Source organism: Oncorhynchus clarkii, chromosome 9, assembly GCF_045791955.1.
Source record: "Oncorhynchus clarkii lewisi isolate Uvic-CL-2024 chromosome 9, UVic_Ocla_1.0, whole genome shotgun sequence".
NCBI classification, from domain to species: Eukaryota; Metazoa; Chordata; class Actinopteri; order Salmoniformes; family Salmonidae; genus Oncorhynchus; species Oncorhynchus clarkii.
In genome coordinates this window covers 49749056-49773746 of record NC_092155.1, presented here as the reverse complement: position 1 = coordinate 49773746, position 24691 = coordinate 49749056, and the positions used below count along the sequence as shown (strand labels likewise).

The following is a 24691-nucleotide window of genomic DNA, read 5'->3' as shown; positions in this document are numbered from 1 at the left end:
TAGAGACCCGGAGAGAGGACACCTCCACAGATCCAGAGATATAGAGACCCGGAGAGAGGACACCTCCACAGATCCAGAGATATTGAGAGAGACACTGAGGAGATGACACCTCCACAGCTCCAGAGATATAGAGACCCGGAGAGAGGACACCTCCACATGCCCAGAGATATAGAGACCCGGAGAGAGGACATCTCCACAGGCCCAGAGATATAGAGACACACAGAGGACACCTCCAGGCCCAGAGATATAGAGGAGAGGAGAGGGGAGAAGAGGAGATAGGGTGGGTGGGTGTGGTTTTAACCAGGGACAATAGGTTAATATGCCACGGTAACAGACAGCGACACAGAGAGACATACTGATGGACTCTATGGAGGCAGATTATGTGAATAATTATAGAGGAATGTTTGCAGCTGGTCTGATAGGTGCTGCAGACGTGGACGTGTGGTAACCACGTCCCTTTCTCTTTCCAAGGTCATGTATTGTGGTCGTGCTCCTGTGTTTAATTGGGGAAGCAACATTTAACCTCTCAGCATGCTTCTATGGTGTGTTTGACTCCTATTTCTATTAGTGTAATCAACCATCTAGTTCCTTCTTCTAATCCTCTCCCCTCTTTTCTTTCATACCCTACCTTCCCCCATGACGGATGTATCCTTTCCCCCACTATCTCCCTCCTCTTTCTCCTCCCCCCACACTCCTCAGTAAGATCACACTTAAAAGTAAAGACCACTTCAGCAGTTTATGGACTTCAGGATGGGTTTTTATTGATCAGACGTCTGCATTAAGAGTCAAAGAGAGAGAGACAACCATTGCTTCACTTATTTACCAACCCCACATCTCCCTTCTCCTTTCCCTTCCAGTACAGTCCGTTACAAAGGATAGCAACAATATCGACTGTAAAACATTACAATACATAGTTATGACAAAAACGCTGACTCACTAAATAAGTAATTACCTGGACTATTTTTTATTGCAAAAAAAATCTATATCCCTTCTGGTGTACAAAAGATTCATTCCTACTTGCAGCCTACCCAGTTGTGGTCTGAAGGTTCAGTTGGGCTTTTCTGCTCCTGGATCAGTGTGTCCATTCCTGACACAGTGTCTCTGCCAGATTCCCTCTGGTGAGCCCTGTTCTCAGGTCAGTGAGAGATGGAGTCTTGGTGTGTCTGTCAGCCATTCTTTGTCCCACTCTTCAGTGATCCGGAGTGATCAATGCACAGCTACAGCTGGTTGAAGGGGACCAAATCCATTGAACAGTTGATTTGGTTCCATTTTACCAGCTTTAGCAAAGCATTTTTGGTGTGAAGTCCTACAGTATGGTCTGAAGAGGTGGGACAGCTTCAGAGTCCTGGATGAGAGGTAACAAAAAGGAGGAGAGGATGAGCTCATTGACAGACACATGTCGTTGTGGAATTGTTATGATCAAATAAATGCACATCCACATAGAAAGCACTCAGACAAAGAACTGATATTGGAGAAAACGGTGCCATTGTATGAATTCCTAGGCCTGCATGGAGTAACAAGAGGGTCGGAGGGAACAGAGAAAATAATGATGGCAGTTACAGAGCAGAGAAAATTAGAGGAGGAGGAGGTGAGGAGGAGAAAGAGAACAAAGGAGATTGGAGTGGGGCCCAACACACAAAAAACAAATGGTTCTATGAAGTGCCAAATATGGGCTGTTTGGCTTGTAACCATAGCAGAACCCTTTTTTGGTGCTATATGGAAACTCTTTTTTGATGGTTCTATAAGATCCGTGCTAATAAGGTTCTAAATGGAACCTCTATGGTGCTATAAAAAACCCTTTCCAAAGGATCTATAAAGAACCATTAAAAAAGTTGGTCCAGGGGCCCCCCTTGGTGCACGTTTTGGTTTTTGCTCTAGCTCTACACAGCTGATGAAAATAATCAAAGCTTGATGATGAGTTGGTTATTTGAATCAGCAGTGTAGTGCTAAGGCAAAAACCAAAACGTGTGCCCAGGGGTATAGCACCAAAAAGTGTTGCGCTAAGGTTAAATCCCATTTTTAATGGTTTTCATGATTTTTTAAATCCCATTTTTTATTTCTAGAACCTTTATGGAGAATGGTTCCATAAAGAACCTTTCTCAATCTCAAAGGTTCTTTGTAGAACCATACTGTTTTTTGGGGGTTTAATAGCAATATTATATTGTTACAATTCTATAGGTTTTATTATAGTCAAATCAGGTGTGCTAGCTCTGGAACAGCTTGGGGACCCTGAGGAGAGAATTGAAGACTACTGACTTAGTCAACCTTTCTCAATTGACACAAGACCATACGTGAGTCTTTCACAAGACACCGTCACCAGCCACAGTCATATGTACTATTATAACATTACAGGTTAGATCAACTGGAATGACACTCACAGTTGTGCAAAAAGAGCTGTGCGCAAACCACGCACCAAAATATTATAATCATTATCACTAAAAGAGGAAAGAACCCTTTTTAAACTGCAAAGAACAATTGAAGGGCTTAAATAGTTATTTTGGTCAGTATGGTTCCACATAGAAACTTTGAGGAACCCTCTTTTTTTGCATGTAAGAGAAAACAGGAGGTGAGAGCATATAAACTGCAGACAAACTTGAGAAAACAATGAATTTATCACAGGCCTGTCAATACTGCTAATGAACCTCCAGGATTCGACACCTCAGGAATGAACTCCCATTGACCTCTACAGAGCATCTCTCTCAATCCCCCTCCCTCTCTCTTTCTCTCTGTTTCCCTCTCCCCTCTTTCTCTCCACAACTTTCTCCCCTTCTCTTTCTCACCCTCTCCTCCCTCTCTCTCCCCATATCCCCGATCTCTCTCTCTCCCTCCTCTATCTCTCTCTCTCGCTCTCTCACATTTACTCCTGCCCCCTCCATCTCCATCCTTTCTTGTGTCTACTTTCTTGTACCTTCATTTCTTTATTGTGTGATCTGTCATTTCTCCTTCAGGGCGATGTTGGCCCTCAGTGTATAACCAGCCCCAGTGTACTCAGCCACCCGCTAACTGTGTGCTGCTTGCCTTTGGTGCAACTCACTCATATCCTCGTTCAATTAGCTTTAGCAGATCATTTAGCTATTAGGGAGTAAACCACTTCACACCCGCAACAGACTCCTGGCTCCACAAAACGAGCCATTGATAGTAAAAGTGTTTTTACTGACCAAGTTTCGGAGGATAACATTATCATGATATTTAGTCCTGTACTATCCTTCCCCTTGACATCTTTCCTCCTTATACCTTGACCACTTCACCAATCCCTAGTCTATCTCTCATCTCATCAGAAAGCCAATGTAGCTACAAATGCAGCATACTACTCAGCATACTGCTCAGTCTCCCCAATGTGTGTTTCTAAGGCTACATTTAGACAGGCAACCCAGTTTTTATCTTTTTTTCACTAATTGGTCTTTTGACCAATAAAGATCAGCTCTGAAAAAGATCTGATGTGAAAAGATCTAATGGGATTAGTAGTGGAACAAATATCAGAATTGGGCTGCCTGTCTAAATGCAGCCTTTATATCTTCCCACTCCTTCTCTCTCTTTCTCTCGGATGCTTGTCCACAGGGAGATATGTATGTACAGTGTCTTGCGACATAGCATGGGATGCACACTCATATATAAGTATCAACCTGCATGAATACACATAGTCACACTCAGACTCACACATACACACAGCTGGGTTCCTATCCCAGTATCACCAACATCAGTAGTTACTCTACATCCTCAGATATGACCTCTACCTTTCAAAACCAGGTCACGTTCAGAACCAGGTCATGTTCAGAACCAGGTCATGTTCAAAACCAGAAAGTAACATCTAAATCATTTCAGGATAAATCCTGAACAAAGTGGTACACCTTGTCGCACTGTAACTCACTGGCACCTCAAAGTGCTAACCTGAATGTGAATGTGACTACAACATGTACTGCACCTATTGCTACCAGGGCTTGGTTAGACTTCTACAGAACAGGACTTTAACAGGCCGATTAAGATGTCAACACTGTTCCCCAGCTGTCCCCACGTGAAGATAACAACAGCGACACGAACTGCAACACACAAATCAAATTTAAAAAATGAGTGATTAAAAAACAGGCGGGCGAGCTAAAGAGCAACACAAACTTGTCACCTGAGCGCCCGGTGAATTGATGAGGGAGACACTTCCTTGGCTGGGAGAGGAGATGAGAAGAGAGGAGAGGAGAAGAGAGGAGAAGAGGAGCAGGAGTATCCACTAGATAGCACAAACATAAAGTCAAAAGTGGCTATATGGTAAAAACGAATTAAAACAAAAATGAGATTTTTGGTCTTAATTTAAGGTTAGGGTTAGACATAAGGTTTGCAGTGTGGTTAAGGTTAGGGTTAGGTTTAAAATCAAATTTTAAGAAGATAAATTGTTTAAATATGCGTGTTTGTGACTTTGTGGCTGTAGTAACTAGTGACAACCGAGGAGAGGAGAGGAGTAGCACACGGGGAAGGACACCGAGGTATGGCCTGAATTCTACCTGTCCCCGAGATGCTTTAGTTATAGCTCTACCGCACCGTACAGCACTGCAGAATGTGCCCACATAAAAAATACTATGGTATACTATGGTATAAATACTATAGTATTCACTGTAGTGTTTTTGCTGACTTTACTATAGTATTCACTGTACTGTTTTTGCGGACCAAATTAGTTTTGACTGTAGTATAATATAGTTTATATATGTAGTATATATATATATATATAGTTTACTGTTGTATTTGCAGTTCAATACTGTAGTAAAATAACTATACTAAAAGAGCTGATTTTCCATAATCTGTAGTTCGGTATCACTTCTGCCCTTTAGGGAACACAATATGGTCTACACTTGGCATGTAGATTTGTCCTTTTTAAAATTGAACTTTTTAGATTTGTCAGTTTGAGATAGGGGGTTGGGGAATGTTAAAAAAAAAAGTGTAGTATTTTTGGCAACTGGAGTGTTTTTCCGGATATTACTGTAGTATTTACAACCGTGTTTTTTTGCAGGTAATACTGAAGTATTTTACAGTATACTACAACATTCTATAGTAAGTACTAAACATGATCGAGGGATACTAGCAGTGCTTAATTGGAGCGGTATCCCTGCAACTCTGTTTTGGAGTGTTTCGTTACGGAATCCATTTTCCAGGACCCGGTACCTCTCGTGGCATGACAAACAATTGTCACTGTTTGTGATGTAAAAATGATAATAAAAGCAATCAGAGTTAGGCTAATTCAAGTCGACTCCTCTGTAATTCTCCTAGCTGCCCTCTAAACAACGTAAAGTGGACACGTGCCTGATAATTGATTCGTGTTGGGCAGGCCCGGGTTTATGATTTGCGCAACATTGTAGCCTATGTAGAATAACGCTTGCTGTGGTGAGAGAGATTTGCGCGCCAGTATATCGCTCAGAACTAGAATGAGATTCACTTTCTGTGATATATCTCTCTCTCTACTCTGAAAGACGTGAGCTTGCAACTCTCATCTCTCCGGCATTGTACTTCATCATTTATTTTCTTATCTTATAGAATCATACCCGCGCGAAGGAGTTTGGAGGTGCCGCCCCAGCTAGCAATGAGGAATCGGACCAGAAGCGGCCCTCTTCCGGGGGGCCGGAACTGATTGAATCGGATCTGAATCGGGTGTCAGACTCAGACCGGAATCAAAAATGAATGACAGCCCTGAATCGCAGCACCCCTGATAAATTGAAATACATTTTCCAAAGTTATAGAATTACTGCTGTCTTTTTTGTTGTTGAAATAAATGAAATCATTTCGAATACTACACCAGGAGTAGGCCTATAATTTGATGATCAATATTATTATATTATTTATATTTTTGCCTCGCTGTGTGTAGCCCAATCACAAGGCATGCCTACGAGGCAAATCTGTCAATGAACAGCAAGCAGCCAAAACAGGCCTTTCGCAATATTTCAAATAGAATCAAATGGATTGGCAATCAAATGGATCATGCTAATCTGTCTGTAGGCTACCAAGTTAACAACTTCCAAATAGGCCTAATGAGCGAACAGCGTTGTTTTACCAAATAAAACAAAAGAGAGATAAGCTTTTGACACGAGAGCATCGGCCATCGCGGGTGAGTGAGCTGAGCATCATTGGGTGGTGAATCAGTGAAACTGGAAACCTTTTTAGGACTATATTTTCCGACTCATATTGTACAATTTGTGTGTCTCCACACACCTAGGTCTAGGCTATTGATGGATTGAAGACAAGGTCGTTTTTATTGATATCAGATACTCAGTTTGTCAGTGTCAAAGTAGCCTGTTATTTGTGAGGTATGTGTGTGTGTGTATGTATGTATGTGTGTATGTGTGTATGTGTGTGTGTGTGTGTGTGTGTGTGTGTGTGTGTGTGTGTGTGTGTGTGTGTGTGTGTGTGTGTGTGTGTGTGTGTGTGTGTGTGTGTGTGTGTGTGTGTGTGTGTGTGTGATTTAGACCAAGGGAGTGTATTTAGGGTGTACTTGAGTTAAGAGGAGAAAATGGCTTTGCATGAAATCCTTTTCACACAAGGGCTTTCTATAGATTAGAGACAGAATCCCTCTGTTACACTTTCCTGCTTCTCATTCCAATCTTTCCCTCCATATGTTTCCCCCCTTAAAAATACACATCCGTTTAGCTCATATAGACAGGTATTTATAAAGTCATCTGTACTTCTTCAGGTGAAGGTGATGAGATTGATTAATTGTGTGGCAGCCGGGTGATGTCCTTTGGCTGTTCCTTAGAAAGTACACAGTAAAGTGATGATATTAGAGGTGTCATATTCTCCAGGCATAAATTGTAATTAGTAGTCGAGGCAAATGCTCACCTCTCAACACCCCCTCTACTCAAATGCAAATTGTAACACGCAAATAGACAGGCTTAGAAGGCGTGCTTGTTTTGAGACGTATGGGTGTGTGTTTTAGGCAACTGTACTGTACGTGTGTGTATGCAGCGCCTATATGCATACTTTTGTGAGGAATCAGGGGGAGAGTGTGTGTCTGGTGTGTGTGTGTGTGTGTGTCTGGTGTGTGTTTGTGTGTGTGTGTGTGTGTGCGTGCGTGCATGCAGTGTGCCCTCTATCAGTCTGGCTGCTTTTAGTCGGACTGGATGCTTGTGTCTATTCTGGGAACCTGCTCGGCCCTGCATTCCTGCCCTTATATTGGAGATGGGAAGGAGGGATCAGGGTTTGGGACAGCTGGACCCTGGAGGGAGGGGTAGGGAGGGGTAGGAGGGAACTGTGTACAAGTGGTGTAAGGGGCAACTGCTGATGAGACTATGTTTAGCCCTAAAGAGGGTCTGACACTCTGAACCCTGTCCCACTGCACAGCCTGTCACTTTGCTTCAATATTATCTTTATTTTTATTTTAGATGCACAGAACGGTCTGTCCGTCACTCTCTCTTGCTCTCTCTGTATCACTCCCCTCTCTGTCACAATTCTCTCTCTCTCTCTCTCTCTCTCTCTCTCTCTCTCTCTCTCTCTCACTCTCTCTCTCTCGCTCTCGCTCTTTCTCTCTCTCTCTCTCTGCCCCTCTGTTCCTGTCAACCATTTCACTCGGCTCTCTCTCTCTCCTTATCTGGACAAGTGAGCTCTGAGTGGTTCTCAGGCAGCTGGCCTGTTGAATGACACTACACCTCTCCCTTCCCTCCCCTCTGGTCTGGAGGGCTGGTGGACCAAAGGGCTGGGGACCATCAAAATGCATCACTTCCTGTCACATCCACATTGTGCAGGGACCCGTGCTGCTCTTACTCTCTGCCCTCTAGTGCCACCACAGATTCAGTGACCAATTGTCATTTTTTGTAAAACATTTTTTTTTAAATGTAACCTTTATTTAACTAGGCAAGTCAGTTAAGAACATATTTATATTTACAATGACGGCCTACTTGAGTAATAGAAAATTAAATGAAAGTCACCCATTAAAATATTACTTGAGTAAATGTGTCAAAGTATTTGGTTTAAAAAATGTTAAGTATCAGATCAGAGGAAGTAGGCATGACCACGGATGTTCTCTTGATAAGTGTGTGAATTGGACCATTTTCCTGTCCCGCTAAGAGGTCAAACTGTAATTAGTACTTTTGGGTGTCAGGGAAAATGTATTGTGTAAACAGTACATATTTTCTTCATGAATGTAGTGGAGTAAAAGTAAATGTTGTCAACAATATATATAGTCAAGTAAAGTACAGATACCCCCAAAAACGACTTAAGTAGTAGTTTAAAGTATCTTTACTTTAGTACTTTACACCTCTGCAATTGAACAGAGCAGGGCCTTGGGGATGCCGGTCTGGACCAGCCAAACACAAGTAACACAAACTGACAGAGATGTACAGCAGTATAAAATACCAACACTACCTTGTGACAGAAAAAAATCACTCATGTAAAATCATGGCAATCATCCATTCATGACGCAAAAAAAAAAGGTATGAGTTCACTACTAGAGGTAGAGACTGTGGGAGACAGCTCAGCAGAAACGCCAGATTTGAGTGTGACCGTATGGTTTTTTCCGCTGGTCCATGTCAGTGTTGGACACTGTGGTACACTGTGCTGTGCCCCAGTCATTGTTAATGGAAGGCCCGTGACAGCATGTTCTGGGGAAGATGTCAATCAGTCCTCTGGTTAATGAGGCTAATTCACTCCCAGTAATGAAACCGCTTGACCTCTGCTCAGACCGTAAACTTTATCTACACAGCCTTTATTTACTTCTACTAATTATCTACTTAAACGGAAGAATTGGGGATGTGTTGTGTTGTGTGTGAGCACTACACTCTTAGAAAAAATGGTGCTTTCTAGAACCAAAAAGGGTTCTTTGGCTGTCCCCATAGGCGAACTCTTGTACTAACCTATTTTGGTTCCATGTAGAACCCTTTACACAGAGGGTTCTACATTTAACCCAAAAGAGTTCTACCTGGAACCAAAAATGGTTCTACATGGAACCAAAAAGGGTTCTCCTATGGGGACAGTCGCAGAACCCTTTTGGAACCCTTTTTTTCTAAGAATGTACACTGGAGGATAGGGAAAATTGGAAGGACTAGATGTGGTCACAGTTCCCTGTTCTTAGAGCGAGGGTCGAGCCCAAGGCCTACCCAGCCATTGAAGCCTGGGGTTGGTAGTTTGGTGGTCTCCCCAGCTGAGGCCCCCTGGTGTCAGGGGAGAGAGAGGTGGGAGTGCTGCTGCAGTGCAGTGTGGTGGTGTGCTGGCTCCTCTCCCCTGCATTCGGACGTGAGCAGAGCAGCACCCAGGCCCTGACTCAGCACTATTCCCTTTCCTGATTGGTTGATCAGGGAAGGAGTCGGTATTGTAACAGGATCCTTTATCCTCCCAGGCCGGCCGGCTTCTCTTCCCTCACAAAGATAAAAAATGACAGAAAACCTGACTGACCTTGCGTCTGTACTGTATAGTTTACACTCCGTAGGCCTAGTTTACACAACAGACATGTTCTATATTGTTCCATAGTTTGTTGATACGCAGTATCCTTTCCTGACTGTGTCTAACGAATTATGTGACATAATTAAAGCTCTACTCTGTGAGAGGGATACTCTCTGATTATTGCCTTGTTTAATTCCTCAGTCTTGATTTTACTTCGGAATGATTTAATCCTCAAAGCGGTTTTATTTCTTAACCTTTTAATCTAACGGCGACACCCTTTAAAGAATCAATAGCAATTTAGATGATATATTTAATTATTTCCTTGCCCTCTTTATCTCTTTCTGTCTGTCTTTGCATAGAGCCACCAGATGTAAATTGGGTTTGATTATTTCTCTTCTCCTGCGCATCCTGTGTGTGACTGGGTTGGAACTTAAAAATCCTCTCAGTTCTGGGTCAATGTAGCCTCTGCCGAGTCCCCAACAACCGATATGGAAAGAAAGCCTTCGATGTGACTTTTGTAAGTTAACAAGATGACACTCCATCTTAACTCCTCCTCCACATTTACTGGATTGGTTGAGCAGTGCAGAAGAGAACCTCCCACTCCAGTTGTTTTTCTTCTCGTCAAGACCAGTATGTAGGGGATCTAGTTTCAGGTATTTATTTTAAGCCTGCTACGTTGTGTTAGGGTCAATGTAATGTTGCTTAAAAAAGAAAGAAGATTTATTTTACTTAGAGCTTTTCATCATACAGATCATCTCAAAGACGCTTAAAAACAACAAAAACTAAAGTACATGTAGTTATTGGGCTATATATTTGCTTAAAAGCAGTTTACTCTTGGACACGCCATTTGTCTTGTTGGCCTTGACAGTCTGAGATGAGAGTGCTGAGCCTCTCTTTTGCGGCGCGGCTGATTTTAACCTGCACCTTCTTGCAGTAAAATTATTTACGGCTCAGGGAGGGGGACAGACGGTGCCGTTAAAGGCAAATCTCGGGCTGCGTCGTCACCGCTGTTCTGAGGCCGGGACGATAGCCGGGTCTGGGACTCGCCCTGGTTAACCCCAGCGGAAAGCTGCCTTTCCTCTTGCCACTCAGACACAGCAGAGCAGAGGAAGTAATGGATCCACTCAACTCCTAATAACCATGATAGCAGTACCCGGGTCAGGCTCTTAACTCACCAGCACAAAGAGAGAAAGCCAGAGAGAGACAGACAGGGCAGTGACATAAAAAAAAATGAATGTGGAGGTGAAGGACTACTGGAATTCCGTAAAAGCATCAGACATCTGTGCTCTACATTTAACAGAAAACCACCTTTGATTTGATGACGTCCTCGCACTTTGTCAGAGAATGATGTCATATATACGCATTACAACTGGCTGCCAAACTGCAGCAGAGCAGACCCATCTTCACATCTCTCTCTCTCTCTCTCTCTCTCTCTCTCTCTCTCTCTTCCTCTCCCTCTCTCCCTATGCTTACTTTATGCAGACTGATTCTTACCACATGCACGATCCTACTGCCCCCTCCAGCCCCTCCCCACACCTCTCCCACCATCGCTCCCACCCCTCCCTTAACGAAGTACAACCACTTAGATATTTTAGCCATGCTTTCATCACCATCACCGGCAGGCTCACAAAGCAGTGCTTGATATACACTCTGCCGCCAAACAAAAATCCAATGCAGTTAAACTCAGAAAGGAGCTCAGGCGGAAGAATATGCTGGCTGACACGCTCTCTGTTGTGAGAGTCGGACAGCCCTTTGTCAGCCCAACAGTCCCCTGCACGTCTCTCTAAAGAGAAAGAGGTTGTATTAAATGTGCTGTGTTTAACTGGTGTCACCCAGAAACAAAAGGCAACAGAGGATGAACCCAGTTAAGGCCATCGAATAGATTTGAATCTATTGCATTTAATCTCCGCTTGTCTTCTAAAGCTGTACATGAGAGAGAGGGGAGGCAAGGTGATTCAAATCAGCAATTCTGGGTTGCCTTGAGACAGAGTACTGTATGATAAGGCGAAGAAAGAAGTCAGCCACTTGGGAATAGTTCTTATCAAGGTAAGGTATGCGTGTAAATGAGGGGAAGATTAAGTCCGATTTTGCGTTCGCTACGTATTGACAGAGCAAGACCAACAACTTTCAATCTGTTTGAGTGTAACTGAAAAATATTTGATTGAATTATAGGTTTGGTTCTCAAATGTTCCACAAAAAAAAGTCTGTGGATGACCTAACTTTATAAACCTTCTCCCACAATATACATAATTGAAGCAAACACAAATACACATTATCCCAAGAATTCTATTGGCACACGCACCACTGCAGTACTCTCGAGGGTCTCTAATTTAACCCATCCTGTGTGAGTTCATGTTTTCCCCTCTATTCCTCCTAGCTCTGCTCGCTGGTTTCTTTCCTACCCTACAGTCCTTCCCCTTACCTTCAAGTGTCCTTCAGGGACCTTGGGCACTTGGCTTGCTGCTCGGCTCTGCTCCAGACCGGTGTTCCCTATTGCTCCCATTACAGAGCCACACAATCTCTGTATTTCCCCACTAATGAGCCCCTCAGCCTGGCTGCCTGTCTGTCCGGCTGGCCAGCAGGCCACAGGCAGATCAGTAGGGTCCGGACAGTAATCATGCAAATAACTCAAACTGCTCTCCTTCCCACTCATGTTAATACTACTCCCACTGTTACTGCTGCTGCTGCTGCTAATAACACTGAGCCCATGCACATTCTACCACTTTACATTCCTACCATTATAGATAATAATCTGACCATGACATTGTAATAGTTTTCCTGCGAAAAGAGGAGCAATTATTTCAAACCACCCAGCGGCTGCTGGAACAGCTCAGAAGACATAACTCTTTATGTGTTTTAGGGACTCATTTTCAGTCCACTGGCTCTCTCTCACTCACACACTTCCCTGGCTTCTTTCCAACTCCATCTCCTCTCTTGTTCACTCGTTTCCTCCTTCTCTCTCATCCCCATCTTTTTAATTTTCACCCATCCCTCTCCAATTTCCTCTCTTCCTCTCCTCTCCCTGCTCTCGTTCTACCTTCTTTCTCCCGTTTCTCTCTTTCATTGTTTCTCTCCAGCAGTCCCAGTTCTTAGCTGTTCCAGCTTGCTGTGGCAGTGTAAAGCTAACTCTCCCTGGCGTCGCACTCCTCTCACCCTGAGATGTATGTTCACTTAAAACATTGTTTAATCAGGGATACTTGCTACTCCGGTCCTCCTCTGTGCCTGCCGTGTCTCCTCCTCTCACCTGCCACTCCTCCTTTCCTCTCCTCCTCTTCTCGTGCTCCACAGCTGTCCTGACACCCTGTCTGCAGCACTACACACACTGCTGCTGCTCCCAATTACACCCCGCTTATAGGGGACCAGCAGGACGATACGCTAGGCCACACACACAAAGAGAAAACCCACACACATCATGCATGCACAAGCATGGGCTCGTACACACACACATCCTGAAACAGACAATCACAAGAACAAGCAAACACTAAGTGAAAGTGTACATCCACTCAGACACAACTGTGCTAGGCTCCGCTTGAAGTAGGTTAGGTTGCCCTTGTCCTGCTTTTGCCATTCATTTATATTCGTACGTTTTATTCTGGCAATGTTCTGGCTATATTCTGACAATGTTCTGGCTATATTCTGACAATGTTCTGGCTATATTCTGGTTATGTTCTGGCTATATTCTGGCTCTATTCTGGCTATGTTCTGGCTATGTTCTGGAAATGTTCTGGCTCTATTCTGGCTCTATTCTGGCTCTATTCTGGCTATGTTCTGGTTATATTCTGGCTATATTCTGGCTATATTCTGGCTCTATTTTGTTACAACCATAGATAGTATAATAAAGGTGTCCAGGCACATTGTTGAATCTTATATTGCCTCTGAGAAATACTATTCCCCCTTTGGCAGTGCTATTTTACATAGCCCTATGTTGCAGAGGATGGTGAGGTTTATGAATGAGAAAAAGACCTAGCATATGACCATGTCATCATTTATTTTGACACTTCATAACAAAACATTGTTTGAAGTTAAAATATCAAGTAAAGTCAGTTCTGGAACATAATGACTTTTGGGAAACATTTAATTTGCAATTGTGTAATCCTAGTTACCTTGGGTTATCATTCGGATAAAATATAGTCATTCTTTCCCATCTATAATTACCATATTATTACAGCATAAGCTATAAACGTTATGACCTTATAAACAGAGGATCTATGTAACGATAATATTACGACAACTATAAACCTTTGCAATGTAGTAATTGTTCTGGCGCACAAATGTGTGTGCGTGCGTGTGTGCGCATATGTGGGTGTGTGTGTTTGCGCACTTGTGTGTGTGTGTGTGTGTGTGGCGAGGAAACAGTAGAGCAGTAGACATTTTCGCGGCCGTCATTGACAAGAAGATGCTTCCATCAGAGTGCCCTTGTTCCTTTAATTACTTCCTCCGTCTTTACAGCTCCGCTGAATTTTAATTAGCCCACGTGTTAATTTCCAGTAAGCATTGCCAGTTCATATTGTGAACTAATGGCCAGGGTCTGGACCGAACATCAGTTCAAGCAGCTGGCAATTCTGGGTACTTGGACTATACGCTACTATGATAATGCTGTGTAGGCCTTCTTCACAATACACATGCAAAACTATAGCCTATCGCAATTATAATCAGTGAAACTGTTTTCTATCCACGTTGTTCCATTTGATTTGTTCCATGTTGCATTAATTATTACAAAAACACAATGAAAATGTCAGCATAAATTATACTTAGAGAAAAAATAAATGCTTTTATGATCCAAAATAATTTACCCTGTGGAGTCCAGCTGTGATTTTAGCGATGCAGTTATTCATTATGTATCCATGTAAAATGGAGAGCGCCTGGACTATTCTACAGTTCCTGTGTTTCTGCAGACAGAGAGAGTTGTGTAGGGTTTGGATGGGGTTATTGGAAATTAATGCAGCCACTTGTCTGTTTAATTGATTGAAACAAACCTCCTCAACATTGATCCCTGTTCTCGTGTTCAGGCCGATGGGCACGGCCCGGGGAATGGGGAGGGGAAACGAGGGGCTAGTCTGGAGCAACAGAGAGGCCTGAGCCCCTGACCCTGCCAGGATACAACTGGATGGTATGGATGGCCCACATAAGAGGTTTCACGCTGGGTGTTTTAATAGAGCTTCGTTTGAGTAATATTGTAATTGCACTGGCGTGAAAAACCTTCATATTCAGTTTCTTAGATGCAGCCTGTGTCTTCTCGCTGATCAATACTTTGATTGTGCTTCGATCAGATCAGACGTCCCACAGTCTCTCGTCAACAGCCGTGTAATGGCCGATTGACTAATTGACTTTTCAAAGATGTAAATAAATGATGGAGAGGTCACAAGGTTCAGCACTATGGTAATTGAGTAATTAATTAAGCATCTTTTTTTCAGGACTGTTTGAAGTACTGTATGTCTTTCGCCGTCACTCTTCTGCTACTTTGTTGTCACAAGGTCGCCACATTTCCGATTGTTCGTATATTCAGAGACAATGTGCAGTCTTTCTCTGAGGCATTCTGGCATACTCTGTTTTAGTTTTATCGCCCAGGATATCTTATCAATTACCATTTTATTGACTGATTGAGGGTTGTTAGTGGCAATGCATTTTGGGATAGGTCGTGGCCTCGCCCCCTTAAATCTGCCACAAAGACAAGACTGCACTGGTGCAAGGAGTAATAGAATATCAATGTCACTATAGAAAGTCCAGCCACTGATAATGTGTACATTACGGAAAAAGATACACTGAGAACGATATAACAAATAACAACCAAATCGATAGAGTGTTTGTTTGTGATGTCAATAGTAGGCATTCCCCTGTAACCTGAGGACTTGAAGTTGTTTTCCAGCCTACAGATAGATAGGTGTTCTGTTTGAGCTATAGTTCCAGAACTATAGAGTAATATACAGTACAATAGAGTAATATACAGTACAATAGAGTAATATACGGTACAATAGAGTAATATACAGTACAATAGAGTAATATACGGTACAATAGAGTAATATACGGTACAATAGAGTTGTCCTGTCTGTGTCTTTGTGTTGAAGCGAGGCGAGGCGAGGAGGCACATACAGTCAAGTCCCAAATGATTGGCACCCTTGAAAAAGATGAGACTGTGTAAAATAAATAGTACAAATACTAAGTATTGAAAACAGAAGTGCCAATCATCTTGACACATTGTTAAAAAAAATAGATATCTGAGCAATTATTTCAATCAAACTATATATATAGATATATAAAATCATACTATATATATAGATATATAAAATCATACTATATATATATATATATATATATATATATATATATATATATATATATATATATATATATATATATATATATAGCTCTGTATTTGTATTATTTATTTTATCAAAGGTGCCAATAATATTTGACCTGACTGTACATTACTCAGTACATTGCTAGGCGTGCACTAAACTCTTACACTCACATGATATCACACACAATGTAGTGTAGTGTAGTGTGCTATAGTGTACTGAACTGTAGTGTACTGTAGTGTAGTGTACACCCTCGCACAGCACAGTACAGGACACTGCTACGAACAGATTAAAGCTCCCACACAATAAACAGCCCCCCCCAGGCCCCTCTGCCTGACACCCAGATACACCACTTTTACTTATCATAATGCGCCATACTAATTTACACCATAGCACCACACTGACATATTGGGCCATATTGGTATGTAACACAATTACACCACATAACATTACACCTTTGGCCTGTATTATACCAGCTCGCATTCTTCAGTCAGTACAGTATTTCCGGTCATAATTTTCAATGTTACACTTAACTGTATCCTATTGCCCTCCCCTTTGTAGAGCCCCAGACAGGGTTGTCCATTCGGACAGCCAGCCAGGCAGGCAGGCAGGTTGACGGGAGGCTGTGGTGTGTGGGTCAGGCGGGCGGCACAGGTTTAGTGGGCCCCCCAGTCAGCTGGCTTTGGCTGTCTCAGCACGGTGCCGCAGTCAGCATTGTTGCATATTTAATGTCCTGATGAGCGCTTCCACCTGCTGACACAGGCAAATGACAGAACAATATACCCCCCCCTAACCCCCCTGCCCGGAACACCATCATCAATCCAGCCCTGCCTCGCCTCGCCTGCTCACCACTATTCCCGCCGCACCTCTCCCCCTCCAGTGCTCTCTTTCTCTATCTCTCCCTCGCTGCCATTCTCTCTCTCGCTCCCAGCCCCCACTCAGTCTGTCCCTCCTCTCTCTGTCTCTGACCATACTACCGCTGACCATACAGACACTTCCCTCGAATAATTCTCTGTCTGTAGGGCAACCTTTCCCTCTGTTCCTTTCAAATCCACCTCCAACAGGCCATAATAAAGACACTATGCCCACCCCATCATCACACACACATCCTCTACACTCACTGACCTCTCAGAGAGCGTGCAGTCAGGTCACCTCTGATGTGTCGTTTCATGCATTTCAGATCCAGATTGTCTCTGTAGGCTAGGTAGATGTATCTCTCTGTACAGACCAGGGAACAATCAGTGACCTTTCTGGTTCCTAACACTTTGGGGCAGCAATGTTTCCTGTCCTTTTAGAAGTTGAAAGATCTCTGACCAACTCGTATCTGTAGCTTTGTCGAAGAGTGATCATCAGCTAAATGATTATAACTACACCCAGATACGGTTCTGTATGGTAACTGTACCCAAAACCGGCTTAAAGAACAGACCCGGCACAAAACACAGGTAACAGTATTTAAAAAAGCAGAGGTTTCTTCCGTCCATCCAAACCAGGCCAAGTGCCTACAGTATGCCCAAACCAGTGTAATTACTTACAGCCAAACTCAGACGGACATTACGACCATGCGCAAACATCAGACAGAGTGTCAATCATCTGGTGTTAGAGCTACAGCGTCTTAGTCCCAGTCTTAGCTCCTTCCTCTCTCTGGCCTGCTGCTGAAGCCCATGGTATCCATTAGTAAGCATTTGTTCTCTGCACCATTTACTGTAAACTGCTGTCTGTGTGAGTTGCCGTCGCCCAACAGACAAACCAGTTCTGATTCCCGTTTTTAAAAACGTTGAACTAAAATCAAAGGGCCAAAAAAACTATTCTGTGACCGTTGAAGTATGAGATACAACTGTTTCTTTTTTAGAAAGGTAGAAATGAATGGGATGAATAATGTCCTAAAATCTATTCAGAGCAGGTGAAAAGTGCTGACTGATTCGCTGCACCTCCTATATGCTTCTCTGCAGTACGTGTCGGATTGGACTCAACCGAACCAGAACGGAGCGGAAAACTGCGTATGCCTTCTCTTTAAATACTCCCACAGACACACACACACACACACACACACACACACACACACACACACACACACACACACACACACACACACACACACACACACACACACACACACACACACACACACACACACAGGAACACACACACACAGGAACACACAAGAAACACACGCACATAAAAACATAAAACAAGAGCACACACACACGAACAGAATGTACACACACAGGTGGAATATAGACAGTGTTCAGGCTCTTTCTAAGGTCAGGGGTCTCTGTAATAAATGAGCATGGTTCTGTTGAGTCAATCATGTTAAATCTTGGTCAATTAGTTCATTCTACGTATTTAAACCTTTTCGTGTTCGACTGGTTTGTCCGTGTCCCAAATGCGCTGCGTTTGTCCCCTACCTGGGATACATACTTCTTTACATTCCATAGTTGCTCTTGTTCATATGGGCACATAAAGAAGTATGTTCCCCAAGCAGGTAATGCTCCTTTTTGCGCATTGGTTTCGCTCCACCTTCTCTCCTCTCTCGCCCGAGGAGCAAAAATGTTGAATCAGGGTCCCAGGCCGACCCCACCTGCATGACGTCCCCCCCCTTCCCCACCACAAGGGTCCCAGTAAGGAGAGAAGAATAGCCTCCCCTGTCCACCACCCCTACACTGAAATCCCAAAGTCATTGATTCGCGTGAATCTGACAGTCCGTGGTGTACATGAACAAATCTACTTGTTTCAGTTCAATCAATACATGAGCAGTGTTAGCGATATTGGAAAGGCACTCACACAACACAGCCACCACCGTTTTGTTCCGTTATGAGGTTCTATTACTTATCTGGTCACACCATTAAGACTTTCGCCTTGTGCTATTTTACACCTCATTTCTCAAGGATAAACCTCTCAAACTGTCCCATCGCAAGGAAAAAGAATCAACTACATTCTGTCTTATCATCCCCCACTTCCATACGGCTATATTGTATTTTTAATGTCAATAAGGAAATAATTCATATTTACATTTCCATGATTTTCAATTTCATTTCCTCTCACAAAAACCTGCATTGCCATAAATAAATGTTGCATGGTCTGCAGAGTACAACTTGTGGTAGTTTGACATAAGGAGCAGTTTCTTACACAGGCTACGCAGAACGGCACACGATTCACCTTGAGTGTCACGCTTAGAGGTGCAGCTGCAGCGGAGGAGAAAGAGAGAGAGGGAGAGAGAAGGGGAGAGAGGGGGAGGAAGAGAGAGGGAAATCTAGCGCTTACCTAGCGGATAGCTGTCAGGTAGTCTCCCCGGGTTCAGATGGGCCAATGCACCAAAGAGGAGTAAAACAATAAAGGAGAGAAAGAATGAAGATGTGGAGGAAGTGCATCCCCTGTTTTTCTTCCCTCTTAGTCAGTGTCCCAGGTGCTGCCTCTGCAGTCTCTCTTGCTCGCTTTCTCACACACAGCAACACACACTCTCTCGCCCTCACTCTCTCTAACAACCCCCTCGATTTCCCCTCACTCCTCCCCTCCCCCTCTCTCTCTCCCCGTCTCTCTCTCTCTCCAACAACAAACTTTTAGTCCAATGCAGTGCTCCTCTTGTCCCACTGGTCTACACCTTTTCAGGTACTGCTCTCTCACCCCCCCCCCCAACTCTCTCTCTCTCTCTCTCTCTCATTGCCACACGTCCATGACTTTCTCTCTCTCTCTATGATATAGAGCCTATACTTAATACTGCCCACTCCTGTCCTTTGTATCTGTGTATCTATGCTCCCCCTTCTCTCTCTTTCCCTCTGCCTCTCCCCTCCTCTCTCTTTCCCTCTGCCTCTCCCCTTCTCTCTCTTTCCCTCTGCCTCTCCCCTTCTCCCTCTTTCCCTCTGCCTCTCCCCTCCTCTCTCTTTCCCTCTGCCTCTCCCCTCCTCTCTCTTTCCCTCTGCCTCTCCCCTCCTCTCTCTTTCCCTCGACCTCTCCCCTCCTCTCTCTTTCCCTCTGCCTCTCCCCTTCTCTCTCTTTCCCTCTGCCTCTCCCCTCCTCTCTCTTTCCCTCGGCCTCTCCCTGCCTGTCTCTCTTTCTGATCTCTAAAGCTCTGGTAACAATGTGGTCCAGGCAGGATGAGCAGACAGTGATGAGATTGAATGGCAGGCTATTATGGTCAGGTTTGGGGTGAGAAGACTCAGGGATTTCTAGGGAACTCTACCGAATATATGTACATTACTGTATAAGTATGTGGTTTTTCCGCATTTGTGAAAATGTGTGCTTTTTGTGTGTCTGTCTCAGTACAATGTGTGTGTGTGTGTGTGCGTTTGCTTGTGAACGCACGTACGCATGTGTGTGTGGGTGTGTGAGAGAGTGCCCTTCACCTGAGAACCCCATTCACCTGAGTCCCCCTGCCCCCTCCTATTAGCTTCTCTCCCTGATCGAAAAGCCCTCCGCCCCCCTGTCCCTTTAGATCAATACCCATCTATAGGCAAATGCACAAAGGCTGACTTGTGCTTTTAATACATTGAACCGTTGCTAACGTCAGTCTTCTAATGAAGGCTTTGAGAGGTGTGTTGAGTAATCCTATTGGCGGGGAGCCTGTAGGTGAGGGAGTGTGTGTGCACATTTGCGTGTGTGTGTTTATGAACCCGTGTGTGTGTGTGTGTGTGTGTGTGTGTGTGTGTGTGTGTGTGTGTGTGTGTGTGTGTGTGTGTGTGTGTGTGTGTGTGTGTGTGTGTGTGTGTGTGTGTGTGTAGTCAGACACACACACACACACACCACACACACGGATACAGTGAACAGCTAGTGCTCTGCCTGAATTTCCCTACAGACCAGTTTGGCCTCTGTGCTGACTGTTTGAAAACACCCTGATTCAGTGACAGACATGAGAAGAGAAGGGGGTAGAGAGAAACAGACAGAGGGCGTGAGATAGAGGGAGAGAGAGAAGGAAGGAAGGAAGTCCCTGTGCTGTTTCTGGTGGAAACGAGGTGCCATAACAAGCAGCAGCCGCCACCGCGGGTGACTTACGACCCGACATGCAATGCTCTCCTTCACCACGGCAGGGGCCACACTGCCAGCGTCTTTACTTGTGAGCGGCGGCCATTAGCCATGACAAATAATTACAGCCCCCTCCTAGAGGTCGCTCAGAGGAGGAGCATCACAGGGCTCTGAGAACAAGACATTATCTATTCACCTAACGTGACATGGATGACTGAAGCCTGGGATGGTAGGAAGCTATAGGCAATGTTTTAGGGAATTTGAATGCACTGTCTAATTCAGCAGATTATTTTACCTTTGTTAATTTAAGGCAAATATTGTAACGAAATATGTGTACAACTTTATCAACTCTTCCACACTAAGTGGCTAAACAGGAACTATCTGGAGAGCGAAACGTACTAACAGAAATAAATAGGAAGCGATAGTGAGTGGGTTAACTCACCATCTACAATGTTCTTAGAAGTAAGTGGATATGCGACACAAATGCGACAATGGGCGTGAGAGTGAGGAGGAGGAGCAGGAGGAGGAGGAGGAGCAGGAGAAGGAGGAGGAGCAGGAGAAGGAGGAGGAGGAGCAGGTGGAGAAGGAGGAGGAGCAGGAGGAGGAGAGGAGGAGGAGCAGGTAGAGGAGGGGGAGGAAGAGGAGGAGGAGGAGGAGGAGGAGGAGCAGGGGGAGGAGCAGGTGGAGGAGGAGGAGGAGCAGGTGGAGGAGGAGGAGCAGGTGGAGGAGGAGGAGCAGGAGGAGGAGGAGGAGCAGGAGGAGGAGGAGCAGGTGGAGGAGGAGGAGGAGGAGGAGGAGGAGGAGGAGGAGGGGCAAGAGGAGGAGGAGGAGCAGGAGGAGGAGCACGTGGAGGAGGAGGAGGAGCAGGGGGAGGAGGAGGAGCAGGTGGAGGAGCAGGAGGAGGAGAAGGAGCAGGGGGAGGAGGGTAGGATAAAGAGAAACAGACAGGGACAGCCTACATTGACATTGTGTTACACACACACATGCATAATGTATCCACTGTACTTCACCTCATAAGCATAGAATTCCCCAGAGACAAATACTGTGTGCATGTGCATTTGTATACAGTTATCTGCTGTATGTATGAAAGTGCTGGTTGCGCAGTGTTGTCAGAGTCTCCGTGCTCCTGTCTCTCCATGGCAGGACCTGTGCTTCTACAGGACTGCTGCATACATCAGCCAAGCCCTCCCAGTAATTAAACTAAAAGTCTCCATCATAAATCACAGTGCTTCTTTCCCCTTCTCTCTCTTCCTGCCCTGTTCCCACCACCATCCCTCTCTTCCTCCCCTGTTCCCCGCACCATCCACCATGGAAGGCAGGTTTGTGTAAATCACTATCGCCTGGGACTGGGATAGTAACAGAGGGAAGGCAGCTTCTACATCCCTACACCCTGTCCTGTATTCACTCCATTACCAGGCATTAAACCCAGTCTCAACCCTTCCCACTACACCTCTCGCCAGGTTTGAAGAGGGCTCACAAGTCAAAACACAGATGAATGGAAGAGCCTTGTGTATTCAAGCCCCTAAACATCTGGACAAGGACTCCCAGAAGCAGGTCCATCTGTCCAAGTATTCAAATGAATCCTGAAATCAACCTCATTTCATATTTGTTGGACAGCTGCATCTTGTTCTACAAGGCAAGGTAGAGATTCAAACCCAACCCGTTTAGAGAGTGTCAGCAGGTCAGAATCCTTTCAAACAGCTGCTTGTATATGTATCACAACCAGCAACAGCCTGTCTCTCCAGCAGCACCTGGGTCACCCAATCTCCCTCAGTACCAGACCAGGAGTCACTGTGAACCTCTCACACTCTGGTGCTTGACAGACAGCTGACCACCACTGATTCCCCTGCTGGTATCTGGTGTCTGATATCTGGTATCTGGTGTCTGGCACCATTGGATTTAGAGTAAAATCAGTCGAGTCAAACACACGTCTGCCTAGATTGGAACCTTGCTCCCATCTTCACCGCCTTCTCCTCCTCTCTCTCTATCTCTCCCTACTCTCGCTCCTCTCCTGAGAGTGACACATGCGTCTGTCCCATCTATAGATAGTCCATTAGGGCCTGCTGGGATATTCCGGTCCCATGACTGCCCTCGCTCACATTCACTTGGTGTCATTTAACCCCGCAGTGCCAGGATCAGTCCACTTTCAACCACTAAAACCTCACACCTGTCTCCTTCAAACCACAGACATAGTCACAAGTAGTCTGTCAAGCAGTCGTATCCATGACAGTGTAAAGAAATGACTCCTAATGTGCTGTGATGCAGTGGAAGTGTGAATGCTAGGATGTTAGATAAAACAAGAAAAAGTAAAGCCGTTGAAAATAATTGCGTGAATAGGTTTAACTTAATTTATCAAATAAATTCTAAACTGCACGGGTGTCCTTCAGAAGGAGAGAAAACCCCCAGCAATAATGATAGCTAATTCAACCACAGTGAAGTAAATGAATGCACTATAAGTGAACTAAAGGCAAAGAATTAAGCATGCTAGTTTATATATGATGTTTCTGATAATTGTCGACCTTGTAGAGATATAAAATACTCCCTCTTCCCCCCTCTCTTAAGAATGCATGGCAGTCATCCACTGGGGTTCACACATTACAGCTATACCCTTTCTGCTATAACACTAAAGCAACTTTGACAAGAGGAGGACAATGGAATGGACAGCAGCTCAGCGCCCCGTGCCCTGTCGGAGCGACAGTCAGAAACAACTGCACTGAGAAGACAGCCGAGCTGTCGGACTGACACAGAATACACCCACACATGCACACACACCACACATGTACAGACAGAGACAGTATAGACGTACGCATACAGTATGTTGAATGCACACACACACATAGAGCACGTACCGGTGTGAGGGTGATCTGGCAGGGCGGCGGCCCGTGCGGTGTGGCTGCTGCAGGCGGAGTGTCTGTCTGTTTCCTGGGAGCTGAATCAGCGACGGAGAGTTTAGGGATGCAGAGAGGAGAGGAGGGTCATGGGAGATGCTGCTTTTCTCACACCGGATGGGAGGAAGAGGATGAGAGGAGGAAAAAAATACCAAAAAGAACCAATGGCAGGTACTAAGAAAAAGTCCTACATAAAATCAAAAGACTTGAACCTTTCTTATAAGAGGATTTTTTATAACCTGATGATGTGGCGTTCAAATGCGTCAAACTCACGGCTGCCCATCCCTCCCCACCTAACCATGCAAAGTTTGACTGAGGAAGCTTAATGAAACTGCAATAGAGGGATCAGAGAATGTGGACTGTGCGCTGACAGAGCTGAAGGACAAATTGAGAAGAGGGACGGAGGAAGGGAGAGAGAGGGAGAGAGAAAGAGAGACTGACTGAGTGAGAGAGCGCCAGAGAGTGCGTGAGGAAAGCAGAGGAGACACAATAGATGACAGGATAAGTGCAAGAAAGAAAGAAAGAAAGAAAGAAAGAAAGAAAGAAAGAAAGAAAGAAAGAAAGAAAGAAAGAGAAAGAAAGAGAGAGAGAAAGAAAGAAAGAGTCTGTTTTGCCTCAACGGCGCATTGAAGAAATGACATTTTCCTTTCTAACCTCTCAGCTGTCCGTCATTTCCCCACATCTCCTTCTCGACACTGACCCCCCCATATTCCACAGCGCCACACATCCTGAGGTCACAGCAACGCAGGGCCTGTATGAACCTCCAAAGTACGGATACAAAAAAATGAATGTGTCGATCCCATCACAGGGAGACTTCAGAAGCAAAAGGGTTGAGAAGAGAGAAAGTAAGCAAAACATTTCTAAAACAATACCCTTTCAGCTGACGATGCTCTGGAGGAGTGGATGAAGACATAAGCATTGATTTTGAAATGAAAAGTGGAAAGGTGGACTTCAGAACGAGACGGACAAACTCTGGGAGAGAATGGAAGGGCAGCGTGATCAGAGTAACCCCCCACCGTCCAGGGGCTTATATACCCAGGTAGGAACGGCAGACATGCGCCCCCCTGACCGGCCCGCCTGCACCCCGACGTTGCCTGGCCTTATTTAGTGAAGCGTGGCAAAAAATAGCCTGTCAAGTGCTGAGCGTCCCAACGAAAGGGGGTGGGTGAGTGGGATATACAGGGTGGAATGGCTGGGGGGAGGCTG

The 24691-nt window shown here is 44.7% G+C and overlaps 1 long non-coding RNA gene across 2 annotated transcripts; it reads right to left on the bottom strand.

The window, feature by feature from the left end:
- Window positions 1-735: 735 nt before the first annotated feature.
- Window positions 736-24464, bottom strand: LOC139417280 (uncharacterized). Of its 2 annotated transcripts, XR_011635174.1 has the most exons (3): window positions 24358-24464; window positions 23447-23584; window positions 736-1345 (listed from the first exon to the last, which is right to left on the bottom strand). It is a non-coding gene; the product is annotated as an uncharacterized lncRNA (long non-coding RNA). The 2 variants fall into 2 exon arrangements; XR_011635173.1 differs by lacking the exon at window positions 24358-24464 and having other exon boundaries at window positions 23447-24071.
- Between the last annotated feature and the right edge of the window lie 227 nt (window positions 24465-24691).